Here is a 12,941-nt window from a genome sequence, read left to right on the forward strand (position 1 = left end):
ACCTATCTATGGGCTCACCTTTTCCTAGGAGGAAAGCAAAGTGTACCAAAATGCTGAAGAACTTTGACTCTGCAGACAGAGTGTGGATTCAAATCCCAGTTTATATATTTTATATTTTAAGGAAGATACCTTCATTGTACCTCAATTTTCTTTTTCTGTACTTCATGCTGTAGGATTATTATCAAAATTTGATGAATTGATACTGTGAATAAAGTGCTCAGTAGAGTGCATGCACATACTATGCCTGTTTAAGAGTGCATGACACATGTTAAATACTACTTTTACCAGTATGATGACAACCTAGGCATTCTGTGGTAATCCTGTTACCACTTCACCTAAAAATAAAAGTCTTTGTCTCCCTTTCTTTTCAATTTCGTGCTCAACATGGCTTGGCTGTGTGGGAAATATGCCCCCCGCCTGCTAGGGCAGCACTGATTCAGTTTCTCTCTACCCCTGCTTGTCCTCTTAGGTTTCAGTAGCAGTGAAGGGGCTTGGCAGAGTCAAAGATCCCACAGAAGCCATGCTCTGACTCATCCTTCCCAGTAATCTGCATTGGTGGACTAAGAAATTACAAAGATACTGAGTAAAGTATTTGGAAATAAATGAATTGACTATTTACATAGTAAGAACCTTATGGAATTGAAAGGAGAGATTTAACAGGATTCATGGTTCAGGTATTTGTGAATTACAATACAGCACTATTAAAGCCTCATGTTTTTATCACAAAATTTCCAATGTTCAGCATGTTTTTTATATTTTTAAAATTCAGAAATACCACAGAGAAACACTACAAAAATATATACAGAGCTTAAAACCATTGATAAAATAAATTTCTACTCATCACCTACAAAAAGAAATAGAATAGGACCAAATGCAAAAAGATTATGTTAGTTTGCTTCCTTAAAGACAGGGATATAACATTCACATTATAAAAGGTCCTCTCCTTTCTATTTTTGAAAAAGAAATCCATAATGCTCTATATGATATATCTCTAAGTAATATATCCAGAATAAAAGCATAACCTATTATTCACCAATTCATAACATTGTAACATTATAAATTTTCCACATTCTGAATTTCCCTTCTTGGTATAAAAATCCTGTAACAAGATTCCCTGTCACTCAGAGATCTCATCACTTAGGTAATCAGTATAATTCATTTCATAATCAAGGAGTGCATTAAACAATTTATATAATGATAAGTCTTATGCTTGACTTTCTCTACTGAATGTTACCCTCAAACTCATGAAATTTTTAAAATTATTAACAATGTGTAAGATCAAGGATTAGTTAACCTCACAAAACTGATTTGCCAAAATACTTTTCAATTGCACAGTTCCTTGTCTGGAAGTAGGCTGTCCATGGAACAGTCCTCCATGTACCAAATGGGCCAAAAAAATTAAAAGATACAACCAACATCTTCTTTTACTCTGTTTGCTCACAAAAAATCCCTTTTCTACTTGACCTCAAATATCCAAACTGCTATGAAAAGGTCTTCTTCTAAAGAGCTTTTGAATTTTTTTTTTCCGTGAAGTGCAAAGAAGAAATGACATAATAGAGGGAAAAATTGATCTTAAGTAACAGATCTTTTATTTTTCCTTTGCACAGTAACTCAATTTGTGGGCAATTTAACTAAACAAATATTTAGTCAAATGTGAAAGATATATACATTATATGGTTATTGTAGTTTGTTGTTTTGCTATCGTTTGTTGATTAAGTTAAAGTCTAAATATCTTGTAATACGTTAATTAAACTATAAAGATTATACAATAAACTGTTATTAGGATAGTTAAAAAAATTTAGGAGATTCATTTATGTTAAGATGGTTCAAAATATATTAATTGAAAATAAACATCACAGAGAACAAACATTATAATTTCATTTTTATTGTAGGGCATGTTCTTAAATGGTAGCACTAATTTAACAGATCCAAGGTAGACATGAAATTAACAGATCTTATCATTTAGAGGTTAAACAATTTGAACTTTACATCTTTACATACTTTTATACTTTAATAGCCTTACAATTAATTGAAATATATATGTATAAATTATATATATATATATATATATATATATATATATATATATATATATATATATATATGTTTGTGTGTGTTTGTAATATATATACTTTTTTTTTAACTGAGAAAACAAATGTGCCTCTTTGGGGATACACTCCTCCTCATTCTATTTTGACATTCACTGGCATTTCAACATGGATTTTGTAAAATTAACTAGTTAGTATTTGAAGTACTTTTACAATATCAAAAGATGAAGGAATGCATGCAGAGCAGGTCAATCTATGGTGGGGCGGGCACTGCATGCTGAATAATCCTGGATGAAGAAGACAGAACTAAAAAAGAGATAACTGGTACAATGAAGAGAAGCTTTGACAATAATCTCTCAAAGTTACAGTTTTTGCAGCTATCTGAGCATATAAAGTTTTTTTTGGATGTCTTGTATTTGAAGTAACCAATGTTGAGGAGAATTAAGAGGTTAGACCCTCACTTCAAAGAATAAGCCAATATTGCTCTCACTTGTTTATTCCACACCAGTGTTAAAATTATGTAAATTGATATCTTGCCTTTGTACCTGTTAATAGAACAGAGCATCCAATTCCCAGCAAGCTTTTCCAACAGCTAGAGTTAATACATGCCATTTCTGCAGGAAGTTCCAACAGTAAAACATCAAGCTATATAATCACTGTGCAAAAAAGCCAAAAGATTCAATTAAGAATTTCATACAAAAGCAAAAAGCCTTTCTCTCCTAACCATCAGCCTCTTCTCACAATTCATTTGTATTCCCCATTGCTGTTATCCTACCATCAAAAGTTCTATGTCTGAAGCTCAAAGCAAGCTTGAATTAAACTATAGTCATGCAAGTAAATGTCAGCCTTTTTTTTTCCTATGACTTCCACATTTCATGCTTTGTTCTCTTTAACAAATGCCTTTTATTTCTGGTAAATGACTATTATTGAGTTCTCTTTATTAATCCTTTATGGGCTGTGTGTCTGTGTGTGTGTGTATGTGTGTGTGTGTGTGTGTGTGTGTGTGTGTATGCACTCACATGCTCATGCATTCATGTGTGTTATTAATTAATGGCATAGGATAGCACTGATATGTGAGAAAAAAACATTTTAGGGGATGTAAGCCCTAAAAAACCACTGAGCCTATAATCTTAAATGGCTTGGGAGGCTAGGGCTGGAGGATCATGAGTTCAAAGCCAGCCTCAGCAAAAGCGAGACAATAAACAACTCAGTGAGACCCTGTCTCTAAATAAAATACAAAATACGGTTGGGAATGTGGCTTAGTGGTTGAGTGTCCTTGAGTTCAATCACTGGTACTCCACCTCACACCCCCCTCAAAAAGCCACTGGGTATAAACAGTTAACACTCTTAACTATAGACTTTTCTATTAATAGACTTCATAAAAATCTGCTCATCCACAAGTGTTAGATCTACCTTCACATTCCAGAAAATACAGATATGCAAAGAGTTTCTTATTTGGAAAAATAAAGTATTTTACTGTGTAACCAATGAGATCCCTATGATAAAGCCAAAAATTACAAATAGTTCCACTTACAGAGACCTCTCCTGAGGATATTAAAGATCAAAACATGCTGCCTTCTAATTTTGGATTTCATCTATAAAAGTAAAATATCTTTGGAATGAATGAGGTTTATAACCATAAGGCAATTGCCAGAAAATAAAGCATATTTAATTTCATTTAAGATCCAAAGTGGCATTGCTTCATGAGAAATGTAGTCCCACTGAAATTGTATGGCAATGTTTTGTTGAGTTTAAATCCTGTAGGAAGAACTCATTTCACTGTACATTCATCTAATTGAATATTTTCCACTGACAGTCAAAGATTGTGTTTTTTGGCTAACTGCCAAACATAAACTTTTGAAGTGTTGTAAGTGACATGTTCTGAATACTGTGAGGCTGCTGTATATTTATGAAGTGAAGACTTGCAAGGCTGACATGGGCTCAGGAAGCCCATCCTTCAACCATAACCATCTGGAGTAACTTCTAGTCTAGTCTGGAGATGTAAGCTATATGTGTGACTCAAAGAATTGTTTGCTATATTAGAGGCTCATTCCAACAACTAAAGAAAATTCAAAAATTTTTTTTCTCTCCAAAGCACATTCCAGAACCATAAAATCATTCTTCATCTATACACACATCCATACTCATAACTAACAGAGCTTTATATGTGCTGATGTCTAAAATGTCATACATGTGTGTGTGTATATATATATATATATATATATATATCATACTTATATAATCATCACATTCTAAAATGTATGCATTACATACTTACATATATAAGCCTGAATCTGCATAGATAATTCTAGAAAATATACAAGAAATCATTATATAAAAGACTCTGAAATGTGTGACTAGGAAGTTGGGAATTTTTAAGGGAAATCTTTATTTTTCACCAGATGCCTTTCCAAACAGTTCATTTTATTTTGAGCAGCATTTACAATTTTATGATTTTTAAAGCTAGTTTATAAATAATTCTCTGTAGAATTAAATAAAATTATATTAATTATATTTCCACATGAGCATAAAATTAATATTATACAAAAAATCAAAAAACTTCAAAAGAAAAAATTTGTTTCATTTACAGATCTGACAATGCTGAACAAAAAATTCAGAGTCTGGTTTTCTTGTATGGTGTACACACCTTTAAGAAGAATTTAACTTTTATATAAAACTTTTATTTTATTATGGAACTCTTGACCGAGAGAGCACAAGAACTCATACAAATAAATATTTACCCCTATTTATCACAGAAAACCTTCTCTTACTCTGGGCTAATTTAGCAATATTTCCTAATAGTGAAATGATTACTCTTGGTCAATACTGGGAACTTCATCTCCTTGCTTATGGTTTATATATAAATTAATGAGAACTAGTAGTATCTATACAATGAAATAATTTTGAATAATCTAGAGGCTGTTGCCATAAGAAATTGGCACCAGAAAGAGATAAATATTGTCAGAGTTTGGCTCCTTCCAAAAAATTCAAGATGTCTCAGAGACCTTAATAAAATACTCTCAAGGCAAAAGTGCAAATAGGCAAAGGTCAAGGGATATGCCGCAATTTCATGGAATATGCCCTCTGCTTTCAGATAAATAGCAAGAAATATAAAAACAACTTGCCTTCAGGTAATTCATGGAGAGTCCAAAGTGCAATCACAAAAAAAAAAAAAATCAAAGGAGAGTTAGATCCTATGAAGACAAACCAGACTCTCCTATGATTCTTAGCAGTAAGACTACCATTACACCAACACTGAAAACTGACTCCTCAGGTAGAGTCCGAATCACTATGTCCATTCTGCAGTTCATTATTTCCAACTAGCCAGGCCCTAGATGTATATACTTTTTTTCTGAGAGAATTCCCACACTTCCCTTTCTCCTGCCTCACTTTCTTCACTTATTAACATCTTGCATTAGTGTGGCACATTTGTTATGATAATTGATACATTCTTATTAAATTCCATAGTTTATATTAGCATTCCTTCTTTGAGTTGTACATTCTGTGCGTTTTGAGGAATGAGTGATGTCAGGTATCCATCACGACAGTGTAAAATAGATTCACTCCATTAAAAATCATTTTTGTTCTACCTACCCATGCCTCCCTTCTTCCTCAAACCCCTAGAAGTCACAGGTTGCTTTATTGTGTGTATAGTTTTTGTCTATTTCATAAAACCATATAGTTGGAATTTTATAATACATAGCCTTTTCAGATCAGCATCTTTCTCAATGCCAGTCTGCATGTTGCCTCCAAATCTTTTCATAGCTTGACTGCTCATTTCTTTTTATCACTGAATAATATTCCATTATATAGCTGTACCACAGTTTGTTTATAAAGTCAGCCTTTGAAGGGCATCTTGGTTGCTTCCAGATCTATGTATCTTTGAGTAAAGCAACCTTTCTGCCAGCCTTTTTTTGGGCTTACCTTCTATTTCGCACAGGTGATTGGCAGTACCATTATGCTACTCTCTCGCCTTTTGTTGGGAAACTGATTAAGAGATAACTTATCTTTAACTTCTCTAATCCCCTATTGCCTGTTAGGTTTTTTTTTCCCTTAGCCTTTTTGCTTTTTTTTGGCATTTCTTGGATAAAATAATACTTGTTGGATTCACTGGATCTCTTCTGCCAGAAGGTCCACTTTTCTGTGTACCTTCATGCTTTAGAAATGATGCTTAAAATGGAAATGAGTTTGTCCTCCCTGGGCAGCCTCTGCAGCAGCAGGAAAAGGTGGGGAGAGTGGCAGCTGGGGATCAGACCCGGAGGTGGATCTGAACCTGGACATCAGCGGCAGAGCACAGATTTGCCTACTGGCTGGGAGGAAGCATAAACTTTTGAAGGTGCAAGATACTCTATAAACCGTAATGAAAGGAATGACCTGCAAACATCCACTCACAGGACAGCCATCACAGGACAACTGTATTTTCATAGTGAACTAACACAATTAACTGTTGCAACCATGATGTCTAAAGAAAAGAAAGAACGACCTATAAGTATGATAAATGAAGTTTCTAACTATTACATGACTTCAGATTATGGAGTACATCCAAAGAGCCCTATAGGCAGAAAATCACTGGTTTCAATTTTAAATAGAGGTCAAATTCAATTAAAAGAAATCCTAATGCACCTGTGGTCAGATGAGGTTGGTTTTATAAACAGGACAATACTAGTATGAAGCTGTGGAAAAAACACTGTTTTGTGCTTTCTGATCTTTGCCTGTTGTGTTACAGAAATGAGAAACAGGAGAATATCCTAGGAAGCATACTATTACCTAGTTTTCAGATGGCTATGCTAACTTCAGAGGATAACATTAATTGCAAATATGCTTTTAGGGCAGCCCATCCAAATATGCAGACATATTATTTCTGCACTGATACAGGAAAGAAAATAGAGTTGTAGATGAAAGCCATGTTAGATGCTGCCCTTGTACAGACAGACCTGTGAAAAGAGTGGATAAGATTACATCCAAAAGTATACCAAATAAAGAAAGCAATAAAATTCCCAAACATAGAGTGTTAATTAAACCAGAGGCCCCAAAACATCGCCCCTCCAAAAAAACAACAACAACAACAAAAAAACAAAAACAAGGAAATAAGCAAGATTGAAGAAAAAAAGACATTAGAAGTTGAAAAATATAAATTTCAGAAAGATGGTCAAAATAGACCTTTAACAAAAATTAATAGTGTAAAGTTGAATTCTTTGTCACCTGAATATGAAAGTGGGTCAGCATGCCCAGCTCAGACTGCATACTACAGACAAGTCAATGTGAATAGTTCAGAGAACAAAACAGTCAATGTCAGCGTGGCAGATCTTAGAGGTGGAAATCACCCAAATATAGGGCCTTTGCATGCAGAGGCTGATCTAGTCATACAAAGAACAAATTCAAATGCAACTGTTGAAACAGTGGATTAAAATCCAGAAAGGGAGGGGACATGAAGAAGAAAACAGAGGAGTAATTTCTTACCAAACATTACCAAGAAATATGTCAAGCCACAGAGCTCAGATCATGGCCCTCTACCTTGAAGGTTATAGAACACTCCCAAGAAACAGCAAGAGGAGGCCTCAAAGTATCTGCAGTGTATCCCCTTCCAGTCATGGCAAGACAGTAGGAGCTGGAACAGAAGAAAAATGGAGGTTAATGAGAGATGACACTATGTGGCAGCTCTACAAATGGCAGCAGCACAGTTCTACAATAAGCAAAGCACCCTCCCTCAACCCAGTTCTGTGAATATTCCTAAAACTATGGTTAATATTTCTGATGCACTCTATTCCCACATCACCTTCATTGCTTACCAGTGTTCCTCCCCTCAGCGAACATACAGATCAGAAGTGTCTTCACCAATTCAGAGAAGAGATATGACAGCAGACCTTAGACACAGGGGTAATTACCCTAAGGTAAAATGTGTTCTAATATTGTGTTAGCTCACTACTTAACAGATGTTATATTTTCTTTATAATATACTATTCTTTAAAATGAGAGAAGCAGGTGATTAGAGAGAAAAGAAAGGCTGTTCTTATTTATAAAATCTAAGTTTGCAATGCTTCATCTCTTAATACAATAGAAACAATTCTGTCAAGCATTGTGCATTCATTTCTGTCTGACAGCACATCTCATTAGCTCTCCATGTGGGTTAAAGACCACATGCATTTTTATTTTTTATTTTTTACACACTTGGAAATTCTACATCTGTCCTTTTCCGGTATACCTGCAGTTTTGTATCAAGCTTGTTCTGTTTTTTTTTTTTTTTTTTTTTTTTTTTTAACTAGGCTTTACCTTCTAATCAAGTGACTGGCATGTTGAGAACTCCTTGTATACCCAATTCAACATTAGAGAGTAGCAATATTTAATAATATGCACATTTAAAAATTAAAATATAAGTAAAGATCAAAAACAATGGGGATGAGTCTACACTTTAGTGACCTCATGGAAAAATATTAAAGGTTCTCATATAAACTTTGCTTTTGCAGATTCAGATCACAATGACTGACTCACTAAAGCCATAAAGGTAAGTCTTATCCTTGCTCATTTAAATTAAGTATATAGTTTGGATACCAGCATCCCCCCCAAAAAATGTGGTGAAGGGAACAAATAAAAAAAAAGCTTAAATTTTAGATCTCTTATATAGATCTTAAATAATAGGAACTTGAGACTCATCATTTTTCACAAAGACTGGGACTGATAATGCTATTTGTCATTTCATAAATGTGTACAAAACAATCACATCTTTAGTATAAGCAAAGCTTTTTAGTAGATGAGATTCCTTTAGAAGGTATCAATAATTTTAAATATTTTTTGAATAATTACCACATAAATTAATTTATTGAAATATCACTAAAGTCGTTGTCACTACTATGTTATAGATTAATAATAATTTCTTGATATACTAAAACTAACACAATTTTATAAATTAAGTTTTTTATATATATCTAACCTCTACTTTGAAATTTATGTCAAAGACTTCATTCAGTATATAGTGACAATTAATTTGTCCTTCAGATCCTTTGTTAAAATCTGCTCAATGGATCCAGTAATACAGTTCAATGATAAAGAACTTGCTTATCACTGGGATTGAATCCCAGCTCCATGAAAAAATAAAATAGGCTAAACAAATAATGTTAGCTTATATTGAAGTATCAAAAAATTTCCAAATATCAAGAAATCAGGAACATATTACCTTACTTTCTTAAAATATCACATGACTCAATTATAAGAAAATACAGTAAAAATGAAATGATAAAATTCAAGAAAAGGATGTGGTAGATAGAATAGTACCGCACCAAAGATGCCATAAAAATATAATCCCTTGAATTTATTTATATTTATAATGCAAGAGGGACTTCAGAGAAGGGAGAGTATATGAGATTATTAAAGTGGGCCCTTATAATCAGAAGGGTCTTTATGAGAGGGAGATAAGTGTGGACAGAAAAGATGGACAAATGGAATGAGAATTCAGAGTGATGTGGGTACTTGCCAAGAAATCCTGCACAGCTTCTATTAGCTAGGAAAGGCAATGTCTTGGTTTATTCAGCCCACTAAAACAGAACACCATGAACTAAATAGCTTAACCATGGAAATTTATTCTGCAGTTCTAAAGTCTGGAAAGTCCAAGATCCAGATACCAGCAGATTTGATGTCTGGTGAGAGCTTGGTCTCTGGTTCATGGGTTGTAATTCATAGCAGTATCCTCACATGGTGAAGGATGCAAAGCAGCTCTCTGGGGTCTCTTTTTTAAGGATACAAACCAATTCATTAGGGCTCAATCCTATATAACAAGCATTTGTCAAAAGTCACTGCCTTTTAATACCATTTGCTTGTGGGTTAGGATTTCAACCTATGAATTTGGAGGTGGAGGGTACACAAACTTTCAAACCATAGCAGAGAAGAGCAAATTGCCCTCTTGCTCTGTTGACAGCTTGATATTGGTCTTGTAAAAACCATTGCAGAATTTTAAATATAAATTATTTAAAATAATTTGTATTATTTTAAGCCACTATGTTTATGATAAATTGTTCCTGCATCAAAAGGAAACTTAAAAAGTGGTGTTTGCCAATCACTTCCTCTCAGAGCCATCTTTTGTTGTTTGTATGTTCTACTTTGCCTTCAGGTCCTCCAGATTCTATAGTATGTAACCAAAAAAAGGCTATATGGGAGAATGGAGAGTAGGAAGAAAACAGGGTCCAAAGCAGTATTCAGGAGAACTCCTTCTGGCTGTCTCCTCTATATGCAGCTCTTATTAGATAGTATTCCTTATTTAAAACAAAATGTAATAACTTATGCATGTCAAAGATGTTAACATTTTAAGAGAAGCTATTTTACAACGTATATATTTCATTTCAGTGCTAGTTACTAGCTATCCTACACTTCAACATTAAAAAAATAGTAAATTGGTTAAATCTGCACATTTAGTTTAAAATGTTAACCAGATTTATCTAAGATTCTTGCAATCTGCTACCAACACAAGATCTTCTATTATCCAATTCTCAGATAGTTGTGCTATATAATTTTGAATTTTTATAACCTGTTACTATATCTGAGCTAGAGTTTTACTTATAAATGTTCAGCAATTGTCCTTCCTACCATGAATCTGAGCTTTTATGTACTAAACATCCTATCTACTTTCTATTCTTTTACAGAATGTTATTGCATACATTTAAAAGATACAGCATGACGTTTTAATATACATATACCTAATGAAATGGTTCCTATAGTCAATCAAATAAACACATCTGTCATCTTAAATAGCTATACACTTGTGGAAGAGAGGCAAGAGCACCTAAAAACTACACTTTTAGGAAAAATCCTGAATTTCATGCAAGTATCATTACCTATGGTTCTTGGGTTACACATAAGATCTCTGGATTATTTCATTCTGTGTATTTGCTTCTTTGTATCCTTGAATTAAAACTCCCCATTTTCTCACCACCACCACCCCTACAATCACCGTTTTATTCTCTACCTTTGTGTCTTTGACTTTTTACACTATTTTCCTCCTTATTCCACATTTTAACACTCTTGATATCCAACTTCAATCTGACTTGAAAACACTTTCAATCCTTCTGGTCCACTGAATACTATTCTATCTTATCTCAGAGCAGTCTTTCAAGGAAATGGTCTTCAAAGCTAAGGCACATGCACTTTAATATATATATATATATATATATATATATATATATATAGGCAGCTTTCATAATGCACAAACTGTTAACAAAAGTCTAAAGCAAAATACCAACTCATCTCATAAAATTACAAATGAATGCAAATATATCAACAACAAAAATAAAAGGGCAGTAAGTGTTCTGATGTCAGTGTGTTGTCCAAGTACTATTTTTCAAGGCAGCTTGGTTACTCTATTTCTTTAAAATTTTAAGGAAATATTCTAGTTTCAACAATTGTTGAGTAACTTCTTATTCTAAATAATTTTTAAAAATCTTTTTTACATGAGATATTTACCCATAATTTCAGTGAAATATTCTCTACCAGATTTTTCTACCAAAATGTATTTTTTAAAGTACTTTATTTTATTTTTCTGACATTTTTATGACATTAACTTTCCCAGATATGAATTTAAAATATGTAAAATTTCATAGTATGGAAGAATGCATTACTCATAGACTAAATACATCATCAACACCCTCTTCACTTCCTCTCAGAACAAACTGGGATTTCGTGGTAAAAAACTCTCACAACATTTTTTTAAACATATGCCTATATAAATGTATTTCTAGCAGGCAAATGGAAAAACGGCATTAAGCTGTATTCAATTTGAGTCCAATTTGGAAAAAAAAATCTGAACAAATAGCATTGCATAATTTGCATAGTGCTCTTGGAAAAGCAACAGGATGTCTAAGTATGATTGAGATTGGTCCCTAAATCACAAAATTACCTCAACTCCAGGAGTTATGGTTATTTTCATCAGAGAGGTGAAAGTTGCCTGCCCAGTGAGATTACTTTCAGCAATATGCCAGTGCTTGTTGCCATATGTTCCAAGTTGTAAGATGTCCTGTTAGAATTATGGATGCAGTTTTGCAGTCAGGAAAATGACAAATTCCTCTCCCTTGAAGACATTAACTTTATTTCACTTTGTTCTAACATTGTGTACAGACAATGAGAATGATATAGTAGTCCCCTGTTTTCTCAATGAATATAATTCAAGATGAGTTTAATGATAAATTCTTATATGGTATCTCTCTGACCTTATGCATTCCAACTTATCTCTCAGCCTTGTCCTCTACCAGTGTTTTCTCACCTAAGTCATTCTGTTATTCACTTATTATTTACTCAACAATAGTGAAGCATTATTCATTCAATAACAAAAAGTATAATTTAGTATTATTGCATGGGAGTCATACCAGAGCCAGATTGCAAGCAAGTAACCATCAACTTAAATGGACACTAAAAACACAAGGGGTATTTCCATAAAGAACTATTCACACTGATGATGAAATCCCTAAATATGCAGACACTTTTATACCATGACATACATCAGGTTTCATTGTCATTAATTAATTATAAGGTTCTTTTTATCTTAAATGCTGTAATTTTTGTTTAGTTCAAAATAACTTGATTCTTAAATTTACAAATTAGGGCTTTTTAATTTTTCATTCTCAAATAGAAAAGTACCTTTTTGACCTAGGATTTCTAAATCCGCAAGATCATTCCATCTTCTCAATGCTTCTACTCTACTGCAAATTATATTCTTCTTTGCATTTAATTAACCCATGTATATTTGTTGATTTCTGTTTTCAAGACCCTTTTATAAAAGTCTATCTCTTTTTCTGAAATCATTTTTATATTTTAGTAATTGTTTTGTCCATTTAAAATCATAAACTAAGAAGCACAATGATGTATTAATCTTCTTTGAGTCATCTCCTTTAGCAATTTTAAAAATTGATTATT

General features: G+C 33.2%; 1 pseudogene; it reads left to right on the forward strand.

Annotated features, from left to right (window-relative positions):
* The first annotated feature begins 6,329 nt into the window (after nucleotides 1–6,329).
* Nucleotides 6,330–8,548, forward strand: LOC101963502 (pleckstrin homology domain-containing family A member 5-like; annotated as a pseudogene).
* The last annotated feature ends 4,393 nt before the right edge of the window (nucleotides 8,549–12,941 follow it).

Source organism: Ictidomys tridecemlineatus, chromosome 6, assembly GCF_052094955.1.
Source record: "Ictidomys tridecemlineatus isolate mIctTri1 chromosome 6, mIctTri1.hap1, whole genome shotgun sequence".
In the NCBI taxonomy this organism is placed as follows: Eukaryota; Metazoa; Chordata; class Mammalia; order Rodentia; family Sciuridae; genus Ictidomys; species Ictidomys tridecemlineatus.